Genomic DNA, 26342 nt, shown 5'->3' on the forward strand with positions numbered 1-26342 from the left:
TTTCTTTCTTTCTTTCTTTCTTTCTTTCTTTCTTTCTTTCTTTCTTTCTTCCTTCCTTCCTTCCTTCCTTCCTTCCTTCCTTCCTTCCTTCCTTCCTTCAATTCTTCCTTTCTTTGTTTCTGTATTTCTTTCTTTTTTGTAAAATGAACTTCAGAAGTTCTAAGAGTAATTTTAAATCTGTGTGTATGTACATTTTCCTGAATGTATTCGTGTGTACACATGGTGCCTCATGCCTGTGGAGGCTAAAAGTGTCAGTTGTCTATTTCCTTATCTGTAATCTGGGGGTAGTTTGAGCACATGGAGATTGAAGGACTCATCAGGAACAAGAATGATAAAATTAGGTTTCTCTGTGTGGTGAACAAAATACCATAACTACAATCTGGTCTAGGAGCCTAAGTAGAGCTTATATTAAGTAATATTTTTAGGAAAGGAATGCTAATTTATGTTTGTAATTTAGAGATCAACAGCATTTTGATTTCAAAGAATGATGAAACCAAAGTACTGGATATTGATAAAGTTAGACCGAAATATCTTTCCATAACATGGAGACTAAGATGGTATCAGAACTAGGCTCAGTGGACATCTAGTTTATATTTATGTAGGCTGTAAACAAGCAAATAATTTCTACTGTTCATGTGGTAACCACCATATCTGGAATGCATGGCTTCTGTGTTTGTCAAACACATGGACCTTTTTTTTTTTAATTTAAGTAACTATTTTATTGCTTTGTCAATAGAGATAGCAAATAATCAAGTCTTCAATAGTAGTGATTTTTTTTGCTTTTGCTGACTTTATATTAGAAAATAATCAAAGACAGATCTTGATTTCTGTAGTATCCCTTGGTCTATCTTCTTTTTTTATTAGATATTTTCTTCATTTACATTTCAAATGCTATCCCCTTTCCTAGTTTCCTCTCTGAAAATCCCCCATAGCCTCCCCCTGCCCTGCTCCCACAACCTACCCACTCCTGCTTCCTAGCCCTGGCATTCCCCTGTACTAGGGCAAGAACTTCGTGATAGAGCACACTGACTTATAATTGTCTCAACCAGAACTGACACAAGTTCTTTCACACTTGTTTGGCCAACAATGTCTACATTGCCTCAAGCCAACTGAAAAGGAGCTTGGGAAACCAAGGTAACTCCAATACTCAGTAATTCCTCACTGTCTCTACTATATCAGCTGAATATATTAAATTATTAAATCAAATGTAGGAAGCTTTTGTGTCATCTAACTATCTCTATATCATTATACTTATTAATAAACTAGTATTCAGTTGCAATGTTAAGTATTATTTAACAACTGATCATATTTAAAGCTATTTGAAAATTCTTCCTTGGAATTGATCCACAGCCACACTATTACTAAATGTAGCTAGTGAAAATACTTACTGTTGTTAATGATGAGTAGTCAGGCAGCATTTTTACTGATGCCTTCCACAGACTACTGAAATGATACTAAGTTCATTCATTTCCAACCTGGACACCTCTTTTATAACTAATGCTTCTTTTTCTTTCTAAAACAAATATGTCATAAATCTCCACAAATTATCAAATTTTACCATAAAACTTCATTGGCAAATAATTACAGTTAGTGACTTTTAACTAAGACAAAGTTTCACAGAAGTTTGGATTGTTTTAGCTCAAAACCATCATTTCCTCTATGGGGAATATATTTTAGCAAAGGATTCACTTGCATATAAAATTAAATTCTTGCTCTACCTATTGATACAACTCAGAAAGTCTACAAGTATACGTTACCCATAACTCTGATGTGCATATATTTATATATTTATGAATACAGTACATAGTAGCTTGTTATGATACATTTTATATGTTGCTGAAGGTGGTACCATTATGAATGTGCAATCATGATTTGACAGTAGGTTTCCTTACTTTGACAATAAGGGAGATGACTCATTGGACATTAATGTACTGATCCCATTCATCTAAGAGTCCAGAAGCATACCTTTTTGTTGCTGTATTATCTTTACAGTAATGAAGATAATGAGATACAGATTTTTCTTCAGATCACAAAACACATGACATATTTGAGTTTTGTGTTGTTTTGTGTTGGGGCTTCTCATGTGTATAGGTGCAAATTTAAATTTAAAAAAATTACAGACCTTCCATTGTCTGAATGTACACCTCAGAAAGTTTTAAGGATCTATTTAGAGGAACAACGATTTGTACCATTATAGGTTAGAAAGGAGTAAAAGGTCTTGTGACATCTTTCAAGTTCTAGAGAAAGTGAGGGACAGATGAAAGAATAAAAATGCTGACTTAGTAGTTGAGAATAGTCATAGAAGAAGAAGAATAAATTTTAAAATGTTTATAAAGTTTTATGTAGAATTCAGAATGGTATGGTAATTAATTTATGCTAAGTTAAATTCTGGGTGTGTACGGTAAGATTTAGAAAACAGAAATAGTTCAGTAGTTAAGAACACTGACTACCCTTCCAGAGGTCATGGTAGCTAACAACTATAAACTATTTCCAAAGAATTTGTCTTTCCACTGGAAAGCAAATTGCATTAATTAATTTTTAGAATACATCAATCTAACTTACTAAAAGACATATTCAATTTATATTTTATCTATATTAATATATAGATAAAAGAATAAAAAATTAAACCACAAATGAATTTTAAACCTACCCATATAATAAAAAATCTCAAACATTTACATTTTATTGCAGTTCTGATATTTAAAATTTGAACTGAAGAGAGAGAGAGAGAGAGAGAGAGAGAGAGAGAGAGAGAGAGAGAGAGAGGTTTTTCTCCTTTGAACCAAATATAGTCTTACATGTTGACTCACCTACATTATAGATCAAGTAAAACATAAGCTTCCTGACAACTCAACTGACTGTTTAAACACAATAAATAAATAAATAAATAAATAAATAAATAAATAAATATTTAAAATTGAAAAAGAATCTTGGAAACTATGATGATCTTGAATCAGCCTGATTTGACTGAAAAGCACATAGAGAATTATTAAAGCATAGTCTAGGAAATTTTTCTCAGAATTAGCATCCCATGGTGGTGGTTGGGGTGGGGGAAGAAGAAAAATTAGGACAAGGGAAATAGCTCAATAGATGAAACACTTTCCTATTGTATTTTAATCCAGAGAGGCCTTTAAAGCAATGCACAGGAGTGCACATTTTCAAAGCTTTTGTGGAAAGATAAAAGGCAGAGATGATGGGAGAACCCCCAGAAGCTTGTCCGCCCCATCAGCCTGGCTTATTCAGCAATGGACAACAATGGCACTGTTTCAAACAAGGTGGGAGCTAGAACCAACAACTCAGGCTGTCTGCTGACTGTTTGTATGCCTTAAAACACATGAACACACTCACAGTTATACAAACAGGCATGCACATGCACACACATGCCCACAGAGTGAGAGACAGGAGAGGGGAGTGAGGAAAGGAAGTAGGGACTGAGAGACGGAGGGAGGGACAGAGGGAGAGACAGAGGGAGGGAGGGGGAAAGGGACAGAGGGAGGGAGGGAGTGAGGGAAATTAGAAAGCACATATACCATCTCTTATCTCCATAGCCACCATGGTGTGGAATGCTTCATTTAACTACAGTTTTCCAACATGATGGACAGAAAACTGAATCTTTTCCTTCTTTCAAGTTCATTTATCAGGTATTACATCTCAATGTCTGGATGAGGAACTATGACAAAAACATACAAATAATTATGCTTTCCATATCCTAAAATGAGAACTTGAATTGCTCTTGGCCTGGTCTGCTGTCTTCTATGGATTCAGCCTTTAATAGTCAGCCTTGCAGTATTTGTTGTTTTGCTTCTTTATATCTCACAACCTACATAGAGAGGCTTGATGAATTTACTTAGGCAGAACTTAATGGACCAACTGTTGTCTCACTAAATGATGGCTTCATCACATGATCCCAATAAATTCCTAATTCTCTGAATGAGAATTAATGTAATGTTACTTACTGGCTTGCCTCCCATGTCTTGGTCAGGCTGCTGTCTTACAGGACCCCGAACCAGGAGCCTAGGGATGGCACCACCCACAGCATACAGTGCCATCCTCTTTCACTCATTAATTAAAAAAAAAAAGTTCTTCAGGCTTGCTTGAATTGTGATTATATGGAGACATTTTCTTACTTGAGGTTCTCATCTGTAGCTTGTGTTAAGTTGACAAAAAGCTAGCCAGCACAGTTCCAAAAATATTGTTAAGACCAAGTATGAAGAATGTATTCATGCACATTCATGGTAGCAACTGTGTTCCTAAAACATATAAGAAATACTTGTTCTAATTTAGATGACATCTTGGCAGCATATTAATGCATCATGTATAATGTTTTCCAAAATTACCCAATGAAAATGATTTCCCCTAATTCCTCATTCCATGGAGCTTAAAAATTTCTTCATGAGGAATACTATCAATTTCACAGCTCGGGGAACATCATAGGAAACAATATTAGAGCACACATGTGTGCTCTACACATGTGTGTAGACAATGACCACTGACTTCTGGGGTATAACATGGCTGCTGTACACATGACACCAGTTATAGTTTCTTCACGTAGTCTACACACATGTGTGCACAGCACACTTCTCTCATAGAAGCAGAAATTTGGCAGGTCTCCAGCCCACATGGAGGATTCAGGTACAAATAATGGTTGAGAAGGGAAGGAAAGACATTTTCTTCAGCAATGTAGCCACTGGTAAGTTTAACATGTTTCTATAAGCATCTGTAATAACACTAATTCACATGCACACATATTCACACACACATGAGCACATACTCATTCACACGGACACAGAGACATACATATATACATATTCATACGTACACTCATTCAAGCACACATGCACACATACACACACACTCACACACACATGCACACGAAAGTAGAAAAAACTACTTGGAAAAGAGGGTTTTAATAAGGAATTAATAAGGGTACAAGGAGTGTAATGTGGCAAATAAGATCAAAATAAGTTAGTTACATCTATGAAAAAATCACAATTGAGCCCATTGTTATATATAGCTGATATGGTAAATAACATTACAATAAAATTTTAAAACAGAAATGTATTGATGGAAGCATCCTAAATATTCAAGATGAATGTAACTGTTATTCTACAAGTTAGGAAGTTTATTCCAGAGGATGGACTCCTATACAGTCATTAACTGCCTGAAGTTGGCCCGAAGTTGGTGCATCAAAGTTACTAAAACAGGGGCTGGAAAGATGGTTCAGTGGATAGGAACACTTGCTTCTCTTGCAGGCTTCTGGAACTTGGTTTCTGGTACCAACCACATTTCACAATCACCCCATGAATCCAGATCTAGGAGTTATGACACTCTCTTCTAATATCCACAGGAACTAATAAGCACATATGTGCTTACACGCACACAAACACACACACACACACATACACACAAATAAATCTTTTAGAACATTAACTAGTAATGAATCATAAACATATTTGTGTCTAAGTGAGTATTTCAACTCTAGAAAAATAACTGTCAAAATTTGGTAAGAAAATATGAACTCTTATCATTGTTTCCGCTTACCATTAAAATGTACCTGAAGGTAAAATGTATTTTGTTAGAGTGAATTAATGTCTTAACACCTGCCAATGTATAAATTCCTTTCGAAAATCCAAAAATCTAAAGAAAGAAACCTGGCATTGATACAGAATATAGAAGAACATAAACTACAGATGTTTGAACATATTTACAATTCTTAATTCACAAATATTAACCTCAGTTAAAATGTCAGTTCCTCCTGTGAAATGTGCACACCCAAATTTAAAGACAGTTGTAGTTATGACATTATTTTTAGTCCAATAAAAATTGATATCCTACATCAGTGATTTAAATGTTGAATTTAACTGTGTGACTTTATATTATTGATTGACTTAACTAGTTCATTTATAAGTAGGATAACTAGCCCCATTTTGTTGTGCTAAATTCCTTGCATAAATGAATAAACATATAATTCAGAAACAAAATCTCATATACAATAATTGCCCCCGTCAGAAGGCTCAGTGTGATGTCAACTCCTCCCTACCCCTGTTACTTTGCCTTTCCTGTATCTCCAAATGATTAGTTCAGATACAACTAACTGCTCACTATATTATTTCTCTGGAAATTTTGCTTATATCATCTCAACAAATTACATTAACAAAATATTTTCCATATGGCAAATGAGTTGCAACTTGTTATCGTATAATTGTTACCAAAGAAGAGATTTAAAAACTAAGAAAAAAAAACACAACATAATTTCTGGCACTTATAAGAAGCCCACCTTTCTGACCTGTGCTATTCATTGCGGAATTACCTTTCATGTCAGAAATAACTGGAAGCACTTGGGCCCTGGGGCATTCTCAGTGAGTGTTTCTACTGCTTGGATAGATTGTTCTCATTAGAGTCCTTTCCTTTGGAAACTGTGAATATATTATAATATGTAGCAATAGATAGATAGATGATAGATAGATAGATAGATAGATAGACAGACAGACAGACAGATAGATAGCCGATGAAGTTAAAGTGGTGAAACCCTTGAACCTAAGATGGAGCAATGTTCCAGCCTTGTCTGTAGTGTTCCATATTAATCACAGGGACCATAATAGAGGAAGATGTTGCAGACGCTGAGTCAGCTAGAAGCCATACAAGGCCTCACCAATCCTCTCCTGGCTTTGCCTGTAGGTGGAGCAGTGAAGCATGGGAAGTAGAGTGTCTAAGGAAGGGATGGCTCTAAAGTGTCAAATGCCAGGACACTGGAACCTCTGTCCTGAAATCCCAAAGATACCAGCTCTGTCAAGGACCCACAGTGGCAAGAGAAGACAAATGATGATCTGTCTCTCGAATTCACCAAAAGAAATGTAGCCTTGTTAAGAACTTCACATGTTGTAATAAATTTAAGAGCTGTGATAATGTCTGTGTTATTTAAATCCACTGTTTGTGCTGAATTTTCACAACAGTAATATAAAATTAATGCAATCTTATCATGAAAAACGTTAAATAGTGACAACTATAGTTAATTGAAAAATGTTTAGAAAACCTGACACAAATAAAGTAGCTCAATTAAAAAAACCAGCCTTCATTTTATTATCAGATTATTCTGATTTCCTTCAATTCCACAGGCAAATGTGGATAACAGTTGATAATGAGTGATATTCTAGGCTAGTTAGGTAACATTTCTTGTATTATCAAATGACATTATAACTTATGTTTCCCAGTTCACTGGCTTTAATCCTTGGGTCAGTTGCTTAGCCTCTCTTTGCATACAACTTATCTCAAATGAACGTAATTATAATAATAAATCTTCCATTACTTGGAGTGGTTCAATGGAATGGTGTTTTCAAAGCATGTACACATCACACAGCACATTGCATGTGCTCATTACAAAGAGCTAATTTTAGGTTTTCACAGGATTTTATTTTATTTCGAAATCAAATAATATATCCCTATATATCATAATATTATATGGCCAAAGTTTTATTTCATTTAAAACCTTAAAAATAGCTTTTTAAGAGTTTATGCATGTGAATGTGGTGCATGATAGGTAAACAAGACTATACATTGTCTCTATATAAGCTGTGAGCCATGGATCTGGGTCCTGGGAACTGAACATTGTCTTCTTCAAGAGCAAAAAGGCTTTCTAAGAGCTTAGATGTCTTTCTTTCACCAGGGCAAAAATCCTCATTTATTTTATTTTTTAAATTACATTTTATTTTTAATATATAGTTTTATTTAAAAGAATTTTTATATAATATATTCTGATATTGAGAGAGGTAGGTCATAAATATCCTCTGACTATATTTTGTTTCCTTCTTTAACCTAGTGACATTCCTGAGCACCAAGGTCATGCCTATCTCCAAATCTGACGCCTAAATAACTAACAAACTTTCCTTGAAAGAGGATTAGTGACTATAAGAAAATAAGAACTAGACACTTTCTACTTCCTAATGCGCATGTGCATCCACTGCTCGGTGCAGACCTTTGGAGAAGCCCGGGATCTTGTCACACTTCCAGATAAAATTACTGCTCAAGAAGACTGAGGAGCAGAACAACAAGCTGCAGCAGTGGAACCTGAAGCTGCAAGAAGCATCAGACACAACCATGTCACAACTGCAAAATGGGGCCGTGCCTAAAGGAACAGGAAAAGGTGGGACAGTCTCTGCATGGCCCCACCTGGGGATCCATCCCATATACAGACACCAAACCCAGACACTATTGAGGATGCCAAGAAATGCTTGCTGGCAGGAGCCTGTGATAGCTGTCTCCTGAGAGTCTCTGCCAGAGCCTGACAAATACAAAGGTGGATAGTCATAGCCAACCACAAGACTGAGCACAGAGACCTCAAAGGAGGAGCTAGAGAAAGGACTGAAGAAGCTGACTGGGTTTGAAACCCCATAAGAAGAACAACAATATCACCAACCAGACACCCAAGAGCTCCCAGGGACTAAATCAACAACCAAGGAGTACACATGAAGGGACTCACGGCTCCAGTCGCATACAAAGCAGAGGATGGCGTTGTCTGACATCAATGGGAAGAGAGGTTAATACATAAAATATCCAATAAAAAAGGGGGAGGGACAGGAAAAGGTAGAAAATCTCAAAGGCCCTAAATCATTCCATGACTGTGGGCTTAGTAGAAGCACAAAGTGGAGGCATTCCTGAGGAGACCATGGAAAATGCAAAAGTTAAAAGCTCACCCTGAAAACTTGCCACTTAAAACCAATGCAGAAGCAGCAACATAGCCATTTCCTGATTTAGAACCAAAAATTAAATAATAAATAAATAAATAGATAATAAATAAATAATAAATAAATAAATAAAAGGAAAATGCTAAATGACACCAAAGAAAGCAAAAAATGGAGGAGAGTTCCGAAGTTCATGCGGAAACAGAAGATGGCATGGAGAACCAAATGACAGTGATTTGTCCAGCCTGTCTTTAGGAATGACAGGTACTTTTGAGGACATTTCATTATCTTCCTTGTCCAATCTCCTCAGTGGGAACACTCTGAAGGCTACAGAAGGGATGGGCTTCAAGGATGAGATGGAGATCCAGCATAAGAGTATCAGGCCATTTCTGGAAGGGAGGGATCTTTGGGCAGCAGCAAAACCCTTGCTTTCCTCATCCCTGTGACTGAGCTCATTGTGAAGTTGAAGTTCATTCCCAGGAATGAAAGAGGAGTGCTGATTCTCTCTCCTGCCAGAGAATTGGCCATGCAGAACTTGGTGTTCTCATGGCACTGAAGACACACTATGTTCACACATAGGGGGCAGTAACATGTCTACTAAAGCTCAGAAGCTTGTCCGTGGGATCCACATCATCATGGCCACCCCAGGCTGCCTCCTAGACCATGTGCAGAACATGCCAGGATTTATGTACAAGAATCCACAGTGTCTTCTTATTGACAAAGCAGATTGTATCTTGGAGGTTGGGCTTGATGAAGAACTAAAACAAATTATTAAATTTTGCCAGCACACAGGCAAGCCAGGATCTTTTCTGCCACATGAACTTGGCAAGAATTTTTCTGGAAAAAAGGGGCCATTACATGTGGGAGTTGACAATGATAAAGAGTTTGCCATGGCAAATAGATAGCCTTGAGCAGGTTTATGTTGTTTGTCGCTCTGAGAAGAGGTCTCTTCTGCTCTTCATATTTTTTAAGAAGAATTGGAAGAAGAAAGTGACGATCACCTTTTCATCATACATGTCCGTCAAATACCACCATGAGCTGCTGAACTACATAGACCTACCTGTCATGCCCATCCATGGAATGCAACACCAAATTAACTGAAGAACCATGTTCTTCTAATTCTGAAATGCAGGTACAGGAATACTGCTGTACACCGATGTCGCAGCCAGAGGGGTAGACATCTCTGAACTGAACTGGATTGTTCAATACAACCCTCCTGATGACTCCAAGGAATATAGTTATTTTGTGTGAGCAGAACAACCAGGAGACTGTATGGAAGAGGGCATGTTCATCCTGTGTCCTGAAGAGTTAGGTTTCCTCTTTACTTGAAGCAATCAAAGGTTCTATTGAATCAACTTGACTTTTCCTGGTTCATAGGTTTGTGATATTCAGTCTCAGCTAGAAAAGCTGACCAAAAAGTATTACTTTCTCCAAAAGACTGCCCGGAAAGCCTGCTGGTCCTAGACACCAACCAGCACATGACTCCCAACTCCTCAAGCAGATCTTTAATGTGAACAATGTAAGTGCATTTGCCTAAGGTCCCTCTGTCTTTCGTTTTTTGTTTTGGGGGTTTTTTCTTCTTTTTTTCTTATTTTTTGAATTGGATATTTTCTTTATGTACATTACAAATGCTATCCCCTTTCCCAGTTTTTCCCCTGGAAACAAACTAGCCCATTCCCGCCCCTGCTTCTATGAGGGTGTGCCCCCACCCACCCGCAACTCCTCCCTCCCTTCCCCTCGTATTCCCCTACACTGGGGCATCGAGCCTTCACAGGACCTAGGGTCTCCCCTCCCATTGATGCCTGACAAAGCCATCCTCTGCTACATATTCGACTGAGGAGTACTCATGGAGGGACTGTCTTTAGGTTTTAAGGTGCCTCCTTTCATTGATCTGGGCATGAGCAGCCATAAGGACAAGCTTAAAAAAAGAGTGAGGCCATGTTGGATTCAGCTACCAGAAAACAAAGAAAGAGAAGTACACAGGAAACTCAAAAGAAGAATGGCCTTACATGTGGACTGACTTTGCACTATCCCTGTCCCCCTTTTAAAAATGAAATTTTATCACTTTTAGGATTTTAAATATTCCCAAGAAACAAATTATGTCATTGTATAAAAAAATATAAACTGTTTTTCCATCTCTTATAAAACAAAGAAGTCTTCATGGGATCAGAGTCCATTAATACAACTGAGAGGCATCGGTAGAGCTAACTATTATATGTTCATACTGACATATATAATGAGGAAAAGGGAGTATAGATTATTATCCAAATTCTCCAAGCCTTCTTTTAGTTACAAAGTCAACCTAGCTGAAGTATGACCTAAACTCAGAAGCAATCAGTATTGTCATGTCATTGAGGACAAAGATCTACTCAATTAAGTTGGGATGCATAGGTCATCCAGTCTCTGGGCCATTTACTATCACAGCTTGAAGACACCAGTAAATGCATTAGGTAACTCCAATCATGTTAGATTCCCTGAAGCAGTGGGCCATTCCTGATTCATCTAGTGTTTAGAAGACTGTCAAAATGAAATAAATCATATTTATTTAATTGGATTCTATGGGAGGATAAGGCTTTTAGTAAGGTTCACACGATCAGATCTAAGCATATATGATTTCAAGCAGAAAATGGGAGTTTAGTGGGCAAAGAAATTTAGCTTTTATTGAATCACCATAACTCTAGCAAGAATAAGCTATCCCAACGTCAAATGAGATGATTGTAAGAGAAACAGGCTGTTAGCAATTGCATAAAGGTGGTTAAGAGAATTGCTCCAGAACAGGCTATTCTAGCTAATCTTTCTGCTAGAATAAGTTCATACTATTAAAATCTGAGAGTGAAAATTTAAAACTAGTTATTGTATTGCTTGCATTAATAACTAGGACTATATGAGCACAAACACAGTGAACTGTCTTCTCAGTGAAACATGTTCAAAGAATAGCAGTCACCATCCTCTATTAAATGGCCAGCCCACCAATGGTCCAAAGCTCCCTGCCATATGGACCATGAACAAGCAATTTACCTCTGGAATCAAGTCATCTTGTCCACCTGCCTAGCATGGGGTGTCTTGGCAAGCTAGCTTTACAATAATTTAGACTTTTTAAGATGGCAATTCATGATTTAAAAATTCATTAGCACAGTAGGTAACATATACTAACTGTTCAATAAACATCCATCATTTATAATGCTAGGTTATAAAACAGGATTTTCCTAGGACCCTTGCTTAAATCAACCTTAATTGTAGTTTTTTTTGTTTTGTTTTGTTTTGTTTTGTTTTCTGGAGGTCACTCTGTGTCTCTAAACATAGTAAGTGGAGCAGAAGAAAAGAGGGTGGATGTATTTATGTTTCTTTTTTCTTTCATTGAATGTCTATATGTAGCCACTTAAGAGTCCACCTCCAGAAGGAAGACAGGCATCAAGTGAGGGATGGGGTTGTCATCGTACAGTCACAACTCTGACCCATAACTTTTCCTGTCTGAAAAGTTATTAGTATTATAGGAATGGAAATGAAGAGGAGCATGAGGAAAGAAAGGTCCAGTGGCAGGCCCAAAGAGGGATCCAACTCAAGGGAGGGTCCCAAGGCCTGACACTATTACTAAGGCTATGGAACACTCACAAAAAGGGACCTAGCATGAATGCCTTCTGGAAGACCTGACAAGCAGCCGAAAGAGTCAGATGCAGATATTTGTACCCAACCAATGGACAGATGCAGCTGACCCCTGTTGTTGAATTAGGGAAAGCTGAAAGAAGCTTAGAAGGGCAACCCTGTAGGAGGACCAGCAGTCTAAATTAATCTGGACCCCAGGGATCTCTCAAACACTGTTCCATCAAACAGGCAGCATACACCAGCTGCTATGTGGCCCCCAACACACATACAGTAGAGGATTGCTGAGTCTGTGTTCATTCAGATATGATGCACCTAACCTTTAAGAAACTGGAGGCCCCAGGGAGCTTAGAGGTCAGGTGGGATGTGAGGTTGGGACATCCACATGGAGACAGGGGGTGGGAAAGAGGTATGGGATGTGGAACAGTTAGAGGATAGATGTTGGAGAGGATAAAATATGGAGTATAAATAAATAAATAAATGAATAAATAAATAAATAAATAAATAAATAAATAAAATTTAAAAACTTGAATCAAATTAAATGATTAAATATTCTTCAGAATGAAAGTTTGTGGGTTTCTATGGTTAAAAAGAATAATTCATTGCCTCTTACTCCCTCTTCTGATCAGGTCTTTGACATAATCAAAGTGAGAGGTCACAACCTTGGGGGACCCTGGCCTTCTGTCTTCAAGATAAGTCATTACACCCGAATCAATTAACAAAGCAACAACAACAACAAAAATGTTTCATTGTAGTTTTGCCCAATTTAAGCTGAACCAGGGTAGCAACTACAGCAAAATGGCTTTGAGAGAGGAAATGGACAACAGACCATCTCCATCATTAAGAGAGCAGGGACATCTTCATCAGCAAGGCCTGGAAGCAGTACCAGTGAGAAGCTGACTCTGACCATTGACCAAACACTAGTTTTTTCCTGTTTTCAGTATTCTATAGCAGCTTTGCAGCATCAGATGTTTCTGCCAAATATTCCTTTGCCTGCATCCAAATCCCACAAAAGCATACCATTACAGAAATGTCTGCTGGGTATAAAAGAAAAGCAGTCAGTGTCTACCATGATAAATAACTCCTCTCCTATTGCTAATTTCCACATTGTTCCTTCTGTGAGTTACTCCCAACCCAAGGCTAATGAATTAACAAATTACACACACACACACACACACACACACACACACACACACACACACACACACACACCTGCTGCAAATTAATTGGTAATTTTAAAATTTTATATTCAATGGTAACTAGTAGCCAGTTAAAGAAAATTAAAAGAAAATGTTAGTGCCTTTTCAATCTACCAATGTTTTATCTGCTAAACAACAACAACAACAATAACAACAAAAAACAGCAGGTATTCAAAGCTGTAAAAAGTAAATCAGAAATAATATGTCAATCATATCTTTTGGGCACACAGATAAGTGCACACAGATTTTTGTCTGGCTTTGGGGACAGATATAAACCAAAACATGTTTATCAGGATTTTGGAATTGAAAAAGAGAGCACAGCTATTTTCTCAGAGCCTGATGGGGAGACAAGGACATGTCTCTGCTTCTCAGATTTGAGAGGGGGAGGGGGTCAGGCAGGGAGAGAATTGAATTAAAGTATAAGTTTCTGAGAGAAGATAACAAAACTAGGTATATTTCATCAGACCCATAGCCTGCCTCAGAGAACTGAAGCTTGCTTTTCTCTTCAGATGGACAGAGTTGGGTCTATTGGTTGCAGCTCTTCTGTCTAAATTCCTTAAAGAACGAAGCCCAATAAGGACATGTGGAAACTAGCCTGTAATAAACTCTAAAAGATCTGCTTCTGTCTCATTTTCTCTCTTTCTGTCTGTCTCCTTCTCTCTGTGTGTTTGCGTGTCCATGCCTGTGTGAGTGTGTGTGTGTGTGTGTGTGTGTGTCTGTGTGTGTGTGTGTGTGTGTGTGTGTGTAAATGTTATACTACTATCTTTAATACTTGATATTAAAGCTTCCCACAATGTCATGTTTAGCTTACTTGGACTCATTGACATGAAGAGGGAAGTCACAACCTCATGAGCCTAGATCTTCTAGTAGCATAAAGGTTCATCACAACACACAAGTAATCTTCCAGAAATATTTGAGAGGTAATTTTAAAATACAGATAAGGGTAAATATCTATATTACACATTTCTAAAAACAAAACAATACTAAAGACCATATAACTTTTTAGGCTTCGGATACTGTATAACTATGCATGGTATATTCCACAAAAATGGATTAGATTCTGAAATCATTTGAGTTTTAAAATTGCAGTATGTTGAATTATCATCACCATTGAACGTATTTTTGGTTTATATGATGTACGGGGAAGGATCTTAAAATTTTCAAATGAATAAGGCAGAGTTCACATAAACAAAGTTCAGCCTTGTAGACCAGAGATATTTAGAGGAAAAGTAGGTAGGTGGGCAAAAGTTAAATAATTACCAGTTGCTTGCTCAATGATTTTGTAAACATAAGCTGCTTAGCTCTCTTAAGGATATAAAATAAATTGATTTACAAATGAAATTAGCTATACTAGTCAGCAAAAATCTGTTACGGTCATATTGAATCATTTACTGTATAATATCTTCTACTTAAAAAGTGACAGTTCCCTTGATTTGGTTTGATCACTTTTCTTTATCCTTTGTTAATAACCAGTGTTTTAGCCTAGGTTCTTAAGTTTATGAGATTAAAATTGCCAAGATAAATATGGCCATTTGGTGCCTTTTAAAAGGGAAATTACGGATTTAAATCCAACCTCTACCTATAATCAACAATTTATTCTTAGCTCTACATAATATTCATAACTTATTTTAAATACACAAGGTTTATCTACTCTTTCACATATGTATTATAGATTTATAAAATAGATTTTCCTTTTAATGAAAAATAATATAGTATACCAATGCCCCGGAATTCTCAGGAATATGAACGTGTTATACAGTCATTAAACAGCAAATAGGTTTGGTTGGAAGAATTTGCAAGAGGTCTTCATTAGCTTTTCAGAGTGCACTTACTGTGAAGAACTGAATACTTGTGTCCCTTGATTGCCATCTGTGTTTCCTTGTCCTAATCTCTAACTCTCTATTCTATGATCTGTTTCTCGTAAGATATAGAGAAAGGGTTATATTATGTAGGGGAAGAATGTATTTTCAATAAGTGGAAAAGAAAGTCTGAGCACAGAATAAAGGTCAGGGAGAGTGTAAATGCCACATGATTTAAAAGAAAACATGAGCCCTAGTTTAGGTACTGCAGTGTGTGGAATAACATTCATGAGTACCCTGGAATGCCAAACTCATCTCTTCAGTTTCAGGTCACAAGCATTCTAGAATTAAAAGTGTACATGAAATTGTGCACTAATCTTGGACCAGGTTGTTTTAGGCACCAAAGGTAGCTCTCTGCATAATCAGGTCTCACTGAAACTTTAGTGAGAAATTCTGCCATGCTGGAAGAAAGTATGAATGCAAACGTAGCGTTATCAGAGAGCACAGTCTCCACGTTTTTACTGGTAAGAACACGTGCCTCATGTCCAGCAAGGAGTAACAAGGGAGGATGCAAATACTTTCTCTCTCATTAACAGAGTATTCCATGTGGAATTTTGAGTAATGTACTTAATCTGCTTACTCAAGGTTGTAATGAGAAAAAAAAAATAGTTCTTCAGATTGATATTGATGCTTGATAGAAGGTCACAGTCAAACAGTTTGAAGCAATAAATTAGATATGTTTGTTTTCGTTTATTAAAATAACCTATATCTCTATATCTCTGTTTATTGTATTATATGTTTTCTTTCAATAACAGCGAAATGAGATGGTATGTTCAGTTCTGTTAAATTAAAAAAAACACAAACAAACAAAACAAATTAATGATGAATGTGGAGGTTACAAGGTTCTTATTATAAATTCTTTCTTTAGGTAGTCATCAAATAACTAAACATCTATGTTTTTAGTGAGGACACAGATTAGAGGCTATTGTATATAATGAGCCCAGACTGTGATGTAAATATATTGAGATTTGCATTTATTTTTCAGTAGGAAGTTCACACATTACCTTTCCTGCTCTTTAGTTCAAGCAAGTCATACTTTCTCTGAACCTCGCTCTATATGGATTCATAAAGCACTGACTGACTCATCTGTAAGACTCATTGCTTCGGTAACTCCTATTAATGTTTGCAAATGTTATACACAAGAATCTTCTGGCTCCCTTAGTGGTGCAATGGGTCAGTAGCCACCTTCATAACCTTCTCTACCCTTCTCTGCAGTGACATTTCATGACAGCTTCAATTATCGAGACCTAATTTATTTAACAGGCATCCTTTATCATGTGTGAAAGTAAAACTATTTTATTATTAACAGATGGCAAAGCATAATTAGATTAAATTTTTTACCCAGGAAAGGAAAAAAATGAGTATTACTTTGAAAGGCATTGTATATTTCGCTATGCCTATTTTGACAAATTACTAGGCAAGTTATTGAAAAGGATTAGAGGGCAGTGCAAACATAATTAAATTTCCTCAAGGAGGACTTATTTTATGACTTTTTATTACAGATACCACATGAGGGATCCCTGTTGTGATAAGGCAGGGATTAGAAAGACTATAATTAAGAAGGTAAATATGAAAACCTATATATTAAGCATGAGTCATTTATATCCTTAGTATATGATCCCTGCAAATTTCCATCTGAGTCATATTCATTTTGCACTCATATGATAGAAGAAAATATACCTTGAATTATTCTAAAACCAAATAACATGCCATAGAAAATTAAAAGCACAGGCCAAATAAATATTTTCTCTATTGCTAATAAATATACATTGGATGCCATCTCCTCTCATTTATTCTATTCCCAGAGTAAGTTTTCTTAATATGAACATGTTAATATAATTAGGCCCAGGGTGTTAGATTCCTTGCGACTTGAGTAATATAAGATTGTAAACTACTACAGGAATGCTGGGATCCAAACTTAGGTCCTCTGAAAGAACAACCAATGACCTTAACAGCTGAGGCATCTCTCCAGACTTTAATATATCATGAGTCAGCTGTAAAAATTTGTTGTTTGATCAGTTTTAATATTTTTAGAATATTCCTTGAAGAAACTTTAGATAAGTATATTACAGGAACTTATAAAGTTGATATAAAGTTACTCACCATTCATCATTGAAGTGCTATTATTTGACTACATTATTCAATAATGATCTATAGTTGCATGAAGTTGGTGCTTCGTTTTATAGCATGCAATTCACCTGTAGGAAATACACACACACACACACACACACACACACACAATCAATAAAAAATCTACAGCAAGAAAGATCTAACTGAATGGGAAGATAGGTACAGGACAAGGTTTTAGAAATAAATAGTACCAGTGTGAAGATGGTGGTTATGTCAGTATCTTCCCAGAGATGTCTATGTTCTTCATTTTAAGCCTTTAAGCATTCCCATTTCTTCTAGTTTAGTCTCCAAAACTCCTTTGATATTCTCCCTATGCTATGGTAATTATTCTCTTTCCCCCCTCCCTCTCCATCCCCCTCCCTCTCCTTCTCCCTCCCTCCCCCCTCTCTCTCAGTATTACCAATAGCTCACTGATTAACTGTATAAGTAAATGCCTTATATCAGGGATCACATCATTAAAGGGCAAACGACAAACACTTTATTCTCGTTGAGTCCCAGAATGTTTTGAATGTTCCACTTTGGTTTTGTTCAGATAAAGGAGACAAACAAAAATAAATTAGTCTGGCTGTGTTCTAGCCAAACATAATTTACCAAATACAGACAATAGGAAGAAATTACCCTGAAGACTTTCTGTCCCCAGGGCTCCTCTAAAAGTGCACTTTCTAGATTATTGGCTGCAAACACAGAATGTTCAGTAACTGAATGTGAGGATCACAGAAAAATGAGAGAACAGTAACAGTATCATGAATTCTCAAGCATAATAAATTGTCATTAATTCAAAGTCATATATGAAGGAATCTGATGTTTCTGGAAGGGTTGTCCAGGACTGCATCATGCATGCTTGATTATAAAAATATATGCATATTTTCAAAGTCTGTGACCTCATTCAACATAATAGGACTGAATACTTTCTTAAATATTGTCTAAGTTTCACATTATTATTTGCTGTGAGTTACACTATTTATACTGGACGTGCAAAATTTCTCCTCTGATGGAAGCAGAATGTTCTATGTGTGTAAAATAAAGACAATATTTTTCTTAGCATGTAAAAATATTTGGTATAAAAAGCTTCTAAGTTTCTCATTTAAATTTTAATAAAAAGTATTAAATGAATATTTGCTTGAGATTGGAAAACAGTTTGCAACAAAATTTAAATGGCCCTAAACATACTCTGCTATTTTTAATTTCATATTTATGTGAAGTTGTATTCTTAGAATTGACAATTACATGATCAAAATATTGATCGACTTTGAGACAGATTGAAAATGTTTTGCATCCTGCCATATGAAATACTCAGCCAAGATTTAATGTATGAGGCAAAAAAAAAAGCAAGGATATGAATATCATTATATGCAAATATGCTCTGGTTTTTTCATAAAATGTATAGATCTAGTGAAGTCCTGAGGAATTCAGAGTGAATGTGATTGTTTGACATGAGCTGCCCATGGAAAGGATCAGGGTGTTGGACTCATGAGAAATTGGCAGAGCCTTTCCCCTGGTGAAACTCAGAAGAGTGGCAAATCCCATCTCTTGTTCAAGTGACAATGTAGGCAGTGTGTACAAGTACTAACAATTGACCATTATGTCCAAAAACCTAACACAACTGCAGCACCCTCCTCCTGGATGTCTACAGCCTGAGACGCTTCAGCACAGTTAACGTCTACTAGAGCTATTCAACAACTCCCTATATTCTGGACAAAATAAACATGCTGAGATTCCAGCTGTGGAAAAGTTGGTGCCACTTCATGTGAGCCTGCACAACACATCTGAGCACAGGTTTTCCATATCTTGGTCTGTTTTCTTTCTTCACAACCCCTAACAGATTTCAAGGAGTGAAGTTGTATGTATATAAAAGATTTTGTTAAAGTGTACTTCTCCACCATTTATCACTAAATGATTGGCATTCTGTTAACAAAAGGAAACTCTTGGGAGAAATAATAAGTAAAAAATATTAGAAAGATTTATATTATATTACCTGCTTTGAATGTCTCCAGGTGGTACATCTTTATCCACCCTTTAATTTCATCACACCATGCCCTGTATATTCTTATTATATGTCATTTTACATACTATGTTAATATTTTATATATTAATGTATGCATTAAGTTCTGACTTATTTACCTTATGGTTGTATAAGTAGTGTATTTAATATGTATTAAGCAAATGAACAAATAAGAACACAGAAAAGAACAAATCAAACATTGAACAAAATAGAACTAAGGCCATCTAATGTCAAATGGAAATACTAGGGAGAAAGAGTTGCTTGGCTCCCACTGCCAGGTTTCAGTCAATCATGCCATGGAAGTCATAGCAGTAGGAGCCAGAAGAAGCTGGCCATGTTATGTCTACAGTCAGAGGAAAAAGGGTTATGAACGAATGCATTCATAGTGCTCAGGTTATCTTCTCCTTTTAAGAACCAGTCCACAATCCCCTGCTTAGGGAATTACAATGTAGACATTGATCAGGTTTGAGCACCACTATTATTATAATCAAGATAATCCCTTAGACATGCTCATCAACCAATCTCACTGGTGACACGAGGCTATAGGAAGCTGGCTATTGACACTACCCAACCTGACTCCACTCCACGTGAACACACGTGAACACTTCATGTTTAAGCAGTAATCTTCCCCTTTTGTCCAATAACTCAGCATTGTCTCAGAATGTATTGCTTTAAAAGTTTAAAATCTCATAATCTGTAAAAATTTTATAGCACTTAAAGCCCAAAGTCTCTTATATTTGAACTCCTATAAAACAACAAAAACGAGTTACACTTTTCTAATATCTAATAGCATGGTTTAGAATTCCTATTTTAAAAAGGAACAAAACAAAAACAAACAAACAAGCCAGAAGAAACAGTGCATATGAAATAATCACACTAGCATGAAATAAAATGCATCGGTGAAGACATCAATCCCTGCAGTTTTAGAGTGTATCCTTTAGGACTTGCAGTAGCCACAGCTCAAAAAATCATGAAGACTCTGCCCCCTCAGCACACACAGATTTCCCCCTGTGGCTGCCCCATTGTGTATGCCTAATTTTCCTTGGTCTTTGTATATGTTAATTTTCCTCTTTCTCTTTCTTTTTTGTTTTTGTACTTTAATTTTAATTTATTTTTACTTATTTACTTTACATCCTGCTTACTGCCCCTCCTGGACATCCCTTCCCATAATCCTTCCCCTATTTCCCATCCCATCCTCTTCTCCTCTGAGAGGGTGGAGGCCCCATGGGTATCCCCCCTCACACACACACCTTGGCACTCCCTGCATTTCTAATGTTGAGTAGTCTTCATTGTAACTGGGGCTTTCCCTCCAAAGCTTCCTAGAATGGCCTTTCCAAGTCTTTCTGGGGGAGATTCTAAAAAATGCCATACTTTGCTTCTCAACCTTGCTGCTATCCAATACCCTTTAACATTGCATCTTTTGTGCTGGTAAAACCAATGCCACGTGGACACTAATGCCACATTCTGAGATATAGCTTGTATTCCTCTGAACATTGCAATATCCTCTTCTGTGGTCAAACCTTGAGGTAATAATCTTAAACAGTTGGTTTCCTGAAGCCCAGACCTTGTAAAAGCTTACACTTTCTCTTAATGAACCTGAACTTTCACAGGATAAAACCTTCAAAGGTGGAGCTTTGCCCTCAGGACATCCTCACTATGGTCCCAGGGTTTCTCTTTAGAGGCACTGGTCTCTTTATCAACCAGGACTGCTTTTGTGATCCCCAGCTTGGATGCTGCCCTGTCTTGAACACAACACTTCAACAATTCTTAACTCAAAGCCACTCGGGTTCCCAGAAAATAAACAAAATTACACCTGATTCTTACCCAAAATTGCATAAATTGCTCCAACCACAGTTTCAGATAGAATCTTTACTCCTCTCTCAAGTCTCACAGCTGGGCCTCTCTAATAGGCATTTCTCAGCAATCTTGACTTTTAAGTGCCCACTAAAATAGCCATTAAACTTTGCTTCCAGCATTCAATGGATTATCTAGCTCAACTTTCAACCTCTTGAACAGTGCTTCCAAAAAAAAAAACATTTCCAAAGGCCTAAAAGACACATGGACAAGTTGATGACAGTAAGGATCTCGTAGTTTACACTGTTCATCACAGTGTATTGCTATCTGGTTTGCAATGACTGCAACTTTCTTCATAGACATGCTGTTAAAAGGTGCACAGATATGAATACAGAGCTTTAACTCCTACATGGAGTATTAAGGCTAATTTTCCTTTTTAGCTAAAAAGAACAAAAAGTCACTGACCATATTTTCCACATTTTTAAAAACATACTGAACGTTTCCCTCTGTCTCTGACATGCTAAATATAAAATTTCATTTTTATTGCTTTAAAGTATTTTTTAGTTAATAACTATCAGAATAAATCTTATGGAAAGTTAGTAATATTAGAATTAATCAATGCAATTCGTAATTAAGTTTAAAATTTAATAATGTAGTCAAGTCATTCCAATCTCGCGGGCCTGAGACAGCATTTGGGAAACAGAAATCCGGCTTGACCAGGGGCACTTTTCCCCTTAGGTTGGTATCAGCACTGGGTTGCCGTGGGTGCAGATTCTGTGGACAACCCCACAGCCCCTAGAGGACTCTCCACGCTATCTTAGGATCTCTGAAGCAGATAACTAAAGAAGAGAAACACAGAGGCTGGGTTCCAGTCTGGTCAGGACCACCCCCACCATCTCTCTTCTGAACCCCACTGGAGGCCTCTGAGCACTCCAGAGGACTTTCCATGCAGCAGGACCTTGGGATCACCAGTGAGTGGAACACAACATCAACTTCTAAGAATCTCGGAGGGCTTTGTGCCTGCACTAACAGGGACAAAGGAACCCCGCCTGCTCAGAGGCTGGGCTCCGGTCCAGTTGGGGCCACCCCCTCCATCTCTCTTCTGAACCCCAACATAGGCCACTGAGCTCTGGAGAACTCTCCATGCCACAGGTCCTCCAGCTCACCTCGAGATCTCGGGATCACATCTGGATAGTGAGAGGCAGAGAAGAGACCCTGACCCCTGGGCACCTTCCTTGCCAGAGGATAGTCAGCCTACAGGAAGGGCTCTGATCCCAGGACTCAGAAGGTGGATCAGAGCTCCAGACTTCTGGAAACCTGCACTGCAAGAGAAGAGTTTGCCTGCAGAGGGTGCTCTGACCACTGGGACTCAGGTGGGAGTTGGATTCCCAGGAGTGCTGACAGAGGCTAACAGAATCACAGGAGGATCAAACTCCAGCCAGAGACAGCATGAACATTAACACCAGAGATTTCCAGATGGCAAAAGACAAATGTAAGAATCAGTCTGATGGTTCCTCAAAAAATTGGAGACCTGAAGACCCAGCTACTCTACTCTTGGGCATATACCTAAAAGATGCTCCACCATATCACAAGGGCCAATTGCTCTTGCTGAGTTAGAAAACAGGTTTGGAATATAATAGTCCACAGTGGCTGGTTTCTTTTGAGTTAAAAGACAAAAGAGGTAGACATTAAGCAAAGAGATGTCTCCAGATATCTCCAGAGTGGCCTCTGCAACTTTGTCTCATGTGATATGTGTTGATCTATGCATCAGAGCACAGAGAAGGAGACAAAAACCAGCACAATGAAACAAATAGATGAAATTATATTTGGGACACAACCCATATCAGAAACTGTCTTCCCACTCTACTGAACCTAAAGTTCCTAGCACAGTAATCAAAATTATATGGAGGTTTTTGTGTTTTTTATGGATCTAAATACAAAGAAGCTAAGAGTCTCTCCTCCACAGGATATAATCCATCATTATTTTAAGAATCCCTAATAATGTTTTAAGCAACAATATAAAAAAAAATATCTAGAATTAAATAAAAAAAATGACCAGGCACAAAAAGAAATAAAAATACCTTAGAAGGTCAAAATTCAAACAAGAAAATTATGTGAATATATCAAGTATTGTCAAGAATTATGAGATAAAATGTAGCAACTCTTCATGATAATAAAAAAACTCAGAGAAAATTAAAACAGAAAAGTAACACAAACAATAACTACAGAAAACTTCCACTTAACATTAGTCTTTTATTGTGAAAGAGAAAGTTCAATCTTTCTCTCTAAGACACTTAATTTTGAAACTAGTCAAGTACATCCTTTTGATACTTCTTTAAAATTCCATACTGTAATAAAAAAAGAAAAGGAAAAGCTGATGGGAAAAGAGATTACTCAGTGGTTAAGAACACTTTCTGCATGGTTCAGCTTCAACAACTGTTTGTAACTTCAGAGTAGCTGTCATGTTTTCATGCTCTTCTGACTTCTTTGGGGCATTTCACACACACACACACACACACACACACACACACACACATGCGCACACAAACACACGCACATGCACAGACACATGCACATGCACACGCACACACCACAGGGTACAGATGTACAGATATGCATCCAGGTAAAACACCTACCTCTAGCATAATATAAATACAATCTCAAAAAAAAAAAAAGAGCTTAAATGGAAAACCAACCTACTAAGATACAGTAGGGTCATCATAGGTATTCAAATTGGAATATAAAAACTATAACTTATAGTTTTTGTTTCTACCATTATAAGTATAGAAAATTCAAAGGAACTGACAAAAATATATTGAGTCTGTAATCAACCAAAGCAAGCAGATTAATATCCTAAGATGGTTTTATTCCTTTATATCATGAAGGAAGAAGTGAAATATGAAACTAAAATCACATTTATATTAGAACTTAAAGAAATAAAAATTATGGGCATAAATCTAAAAAAAAATTAGGTTAACCTATAGAAGAAAATACAAAATTCTGATGAAATAAACCAGTGGTCTAAATAAGTATAGATGGTCCATGTCCATTGTTAGGTAACTATCTCATCTAAACTGAATTTTTCCATAATAGAAAGTAGTAGGAGGCTTGTAGAACCAAGAATGAAAGAAAACTTGGAATGACTTACAGTTGACAATATTCCAGATAGCCCTCCTCATGGTTCTAAAAGCAGTTAGCAATAGTGAGGACAAGGAGACAGTTCCTTGTTAGCTTTCAGCAGTTAGTTATAGTCCTAAGGTTCTTTCCATGGTGGCTTTTATAGGTTGCTATGGTGGCCCTTGCCATGGTATTGGAACTTTGGAACATGCCCTTAGAAGTAACCTCTCCTAACCCATACAAATAAGCCTAATAAACTCATTAGTGTGCTATGGTACACTCAGGAAGAATTGATTCTGTGCTGTATTTGGTGTACTATCTGCATTGAATAGGCACGTGTTCATGCCTCAGGGACAGGGGGGTACGGAACAGAAAACATCATGATTCAATATTGTCAAGATATCCGTTCTTGTCAATTTGATTTATAGGTTCTTTGAACTTCATTGCAAGTCTCAGTAAGTTATCTTGTAGATTTCAATAAACTCTTTTTAACATTTGCAAGGCAAGACAAATGCAGAGAATGGGTTGCACTGTTCTAAAGGAGAGGAAAGTTGGACTCAGGGTACCGCCTGACTAAACATTCACAGTGAAGCAGAAAGCTCAAATGATCAAACAAGAAGATGGTGGAAGAGGGGGCAGGACAGAGGCCTGAAACATACCCATGGGGTGATTTTGTATGATAAAATATAATAGAAATGTTACACTGAACTTCACTGAAATTAAAAAAAAAAACATGAAATAAAATGAAAGTAAAAGACATAAAAATCAAGGGAGACATAAGTGAAAGAGGGTTTATGCAAAATATATACCTAGTCATTAAAAATCAATGACGAGAAAGCAAATATACCTACTAGAATCAGGTCAATGTCCTTAACCAGGGAGATAGATCCACAAAACAGAATACTTTATTTGAGAAACTGGCAACAAGGACCTACATAAGGTAGAAGGACATTTATCCCAAATATTGTCCCCTTAGCTCTATACATGGACCATAGCATGTAAATTTTCTAACCCACACAATACACACATACACACATGTACACTCAGATGCACACATGGACACATGCATGCACAGAGAAGAGAAGAAGGGTGTGAATTTAAAATAATGATATATTTATATACATCCAACAATGGGGGATTGTGAGGGTTTGTATATGCTTGGCCCAGGGAATGGCACTACTAGAAGTTGTGGCCCTGTTGGATTAGGTGTGTCACTATAGGTATGTGCTTTAACCCTCATCACAGCTGCCTGGAAGCCAGTATTCTGCTAGTAGCCTTCAGATGAAGATGTTGAACTCTCAGATCCTCCTGAGCCATACCTGCCTGGATGTTGCCATGCTTCTACCTTGCTGAGACTGAACTAAATCTCTGAACCCGTAATCCAGCTCCAATTAAAAGTTGTCTTTATAATAGTTGCCTTGAGCCGGGTGGTGGTGGCACACGCCTTTAATCCCAGCACTTAGGGGGCATAGGCAGGCAGATTTCTGAGTTCTAGGCCACCCTGGTCTCCAGAATGAGTTACAAGACAGCTAGGGCTATACAGAGAAACCCTGTCTCGAAAAAAAAAAAAAAAAAAAAAAAGAGTCGCCTTGATTATGGTGTCTGTTCACAGCTGCAAAACCATAACAAGGTTGCTACCAATAAGGATACTGAGCATGAATGGAAGTAACAGCAAAATAAAAAAAAAAAATGAATCTGCAGCAGCCTGGAATCCAGAGATTCAAGAAACCTGAGAAACTGTAAACCAACAAAACACACAAGAGGCATATCAAAATATATCATAATTTCTGAAAAGTGATTGGGAGGTTTAAAAATCATCCTGTAGTGAGGGAAAAAAATGTCCTCAGGAACCAAGTTCCAAATCACTATAGGCATTCACCAAGAGCACCACAAAATGCATCTCAGAGCTGCATAGTTCTTGAGTTCATTCACTGGCTTTATCTCCCAGGGAATAAGGGCCTTA

At 37.2% G+C, this 26342-nt stretch overlaps 1 protein-coding gene and 1 pseudogene across 1 annotated transcript in view; one reads left to right on the top strand and one right to left on the bottom strand.

Annotated features, from left to right (window-relative positions):
- Sgcz (sarcoglycan zeta) overlaps nt 1–26342 on the bottom strand; it is a 1036342-nt gene that overhangs the window by 474342 nt on the left and 535658 nt on the right. The window lies entirely within an intron of this gene.
- Nucleotides 8828–19133, top strand: LOC110336840 (annotated as a pseudogene).

Source organism: Mus pahari, chromosome 19, assembly GCF_900095145.1.
Source record: "Mus pahari chromosome 19, PAHARI_EIJ_v1.1, whole genome shotgun sequence".
NCBI classification, from domain to species: domain Eukaryota; kingdom Metazoa; phylum Chordata; class Mammalia; order Rodentia; family Muridae; genus Mus; species Mus pahari.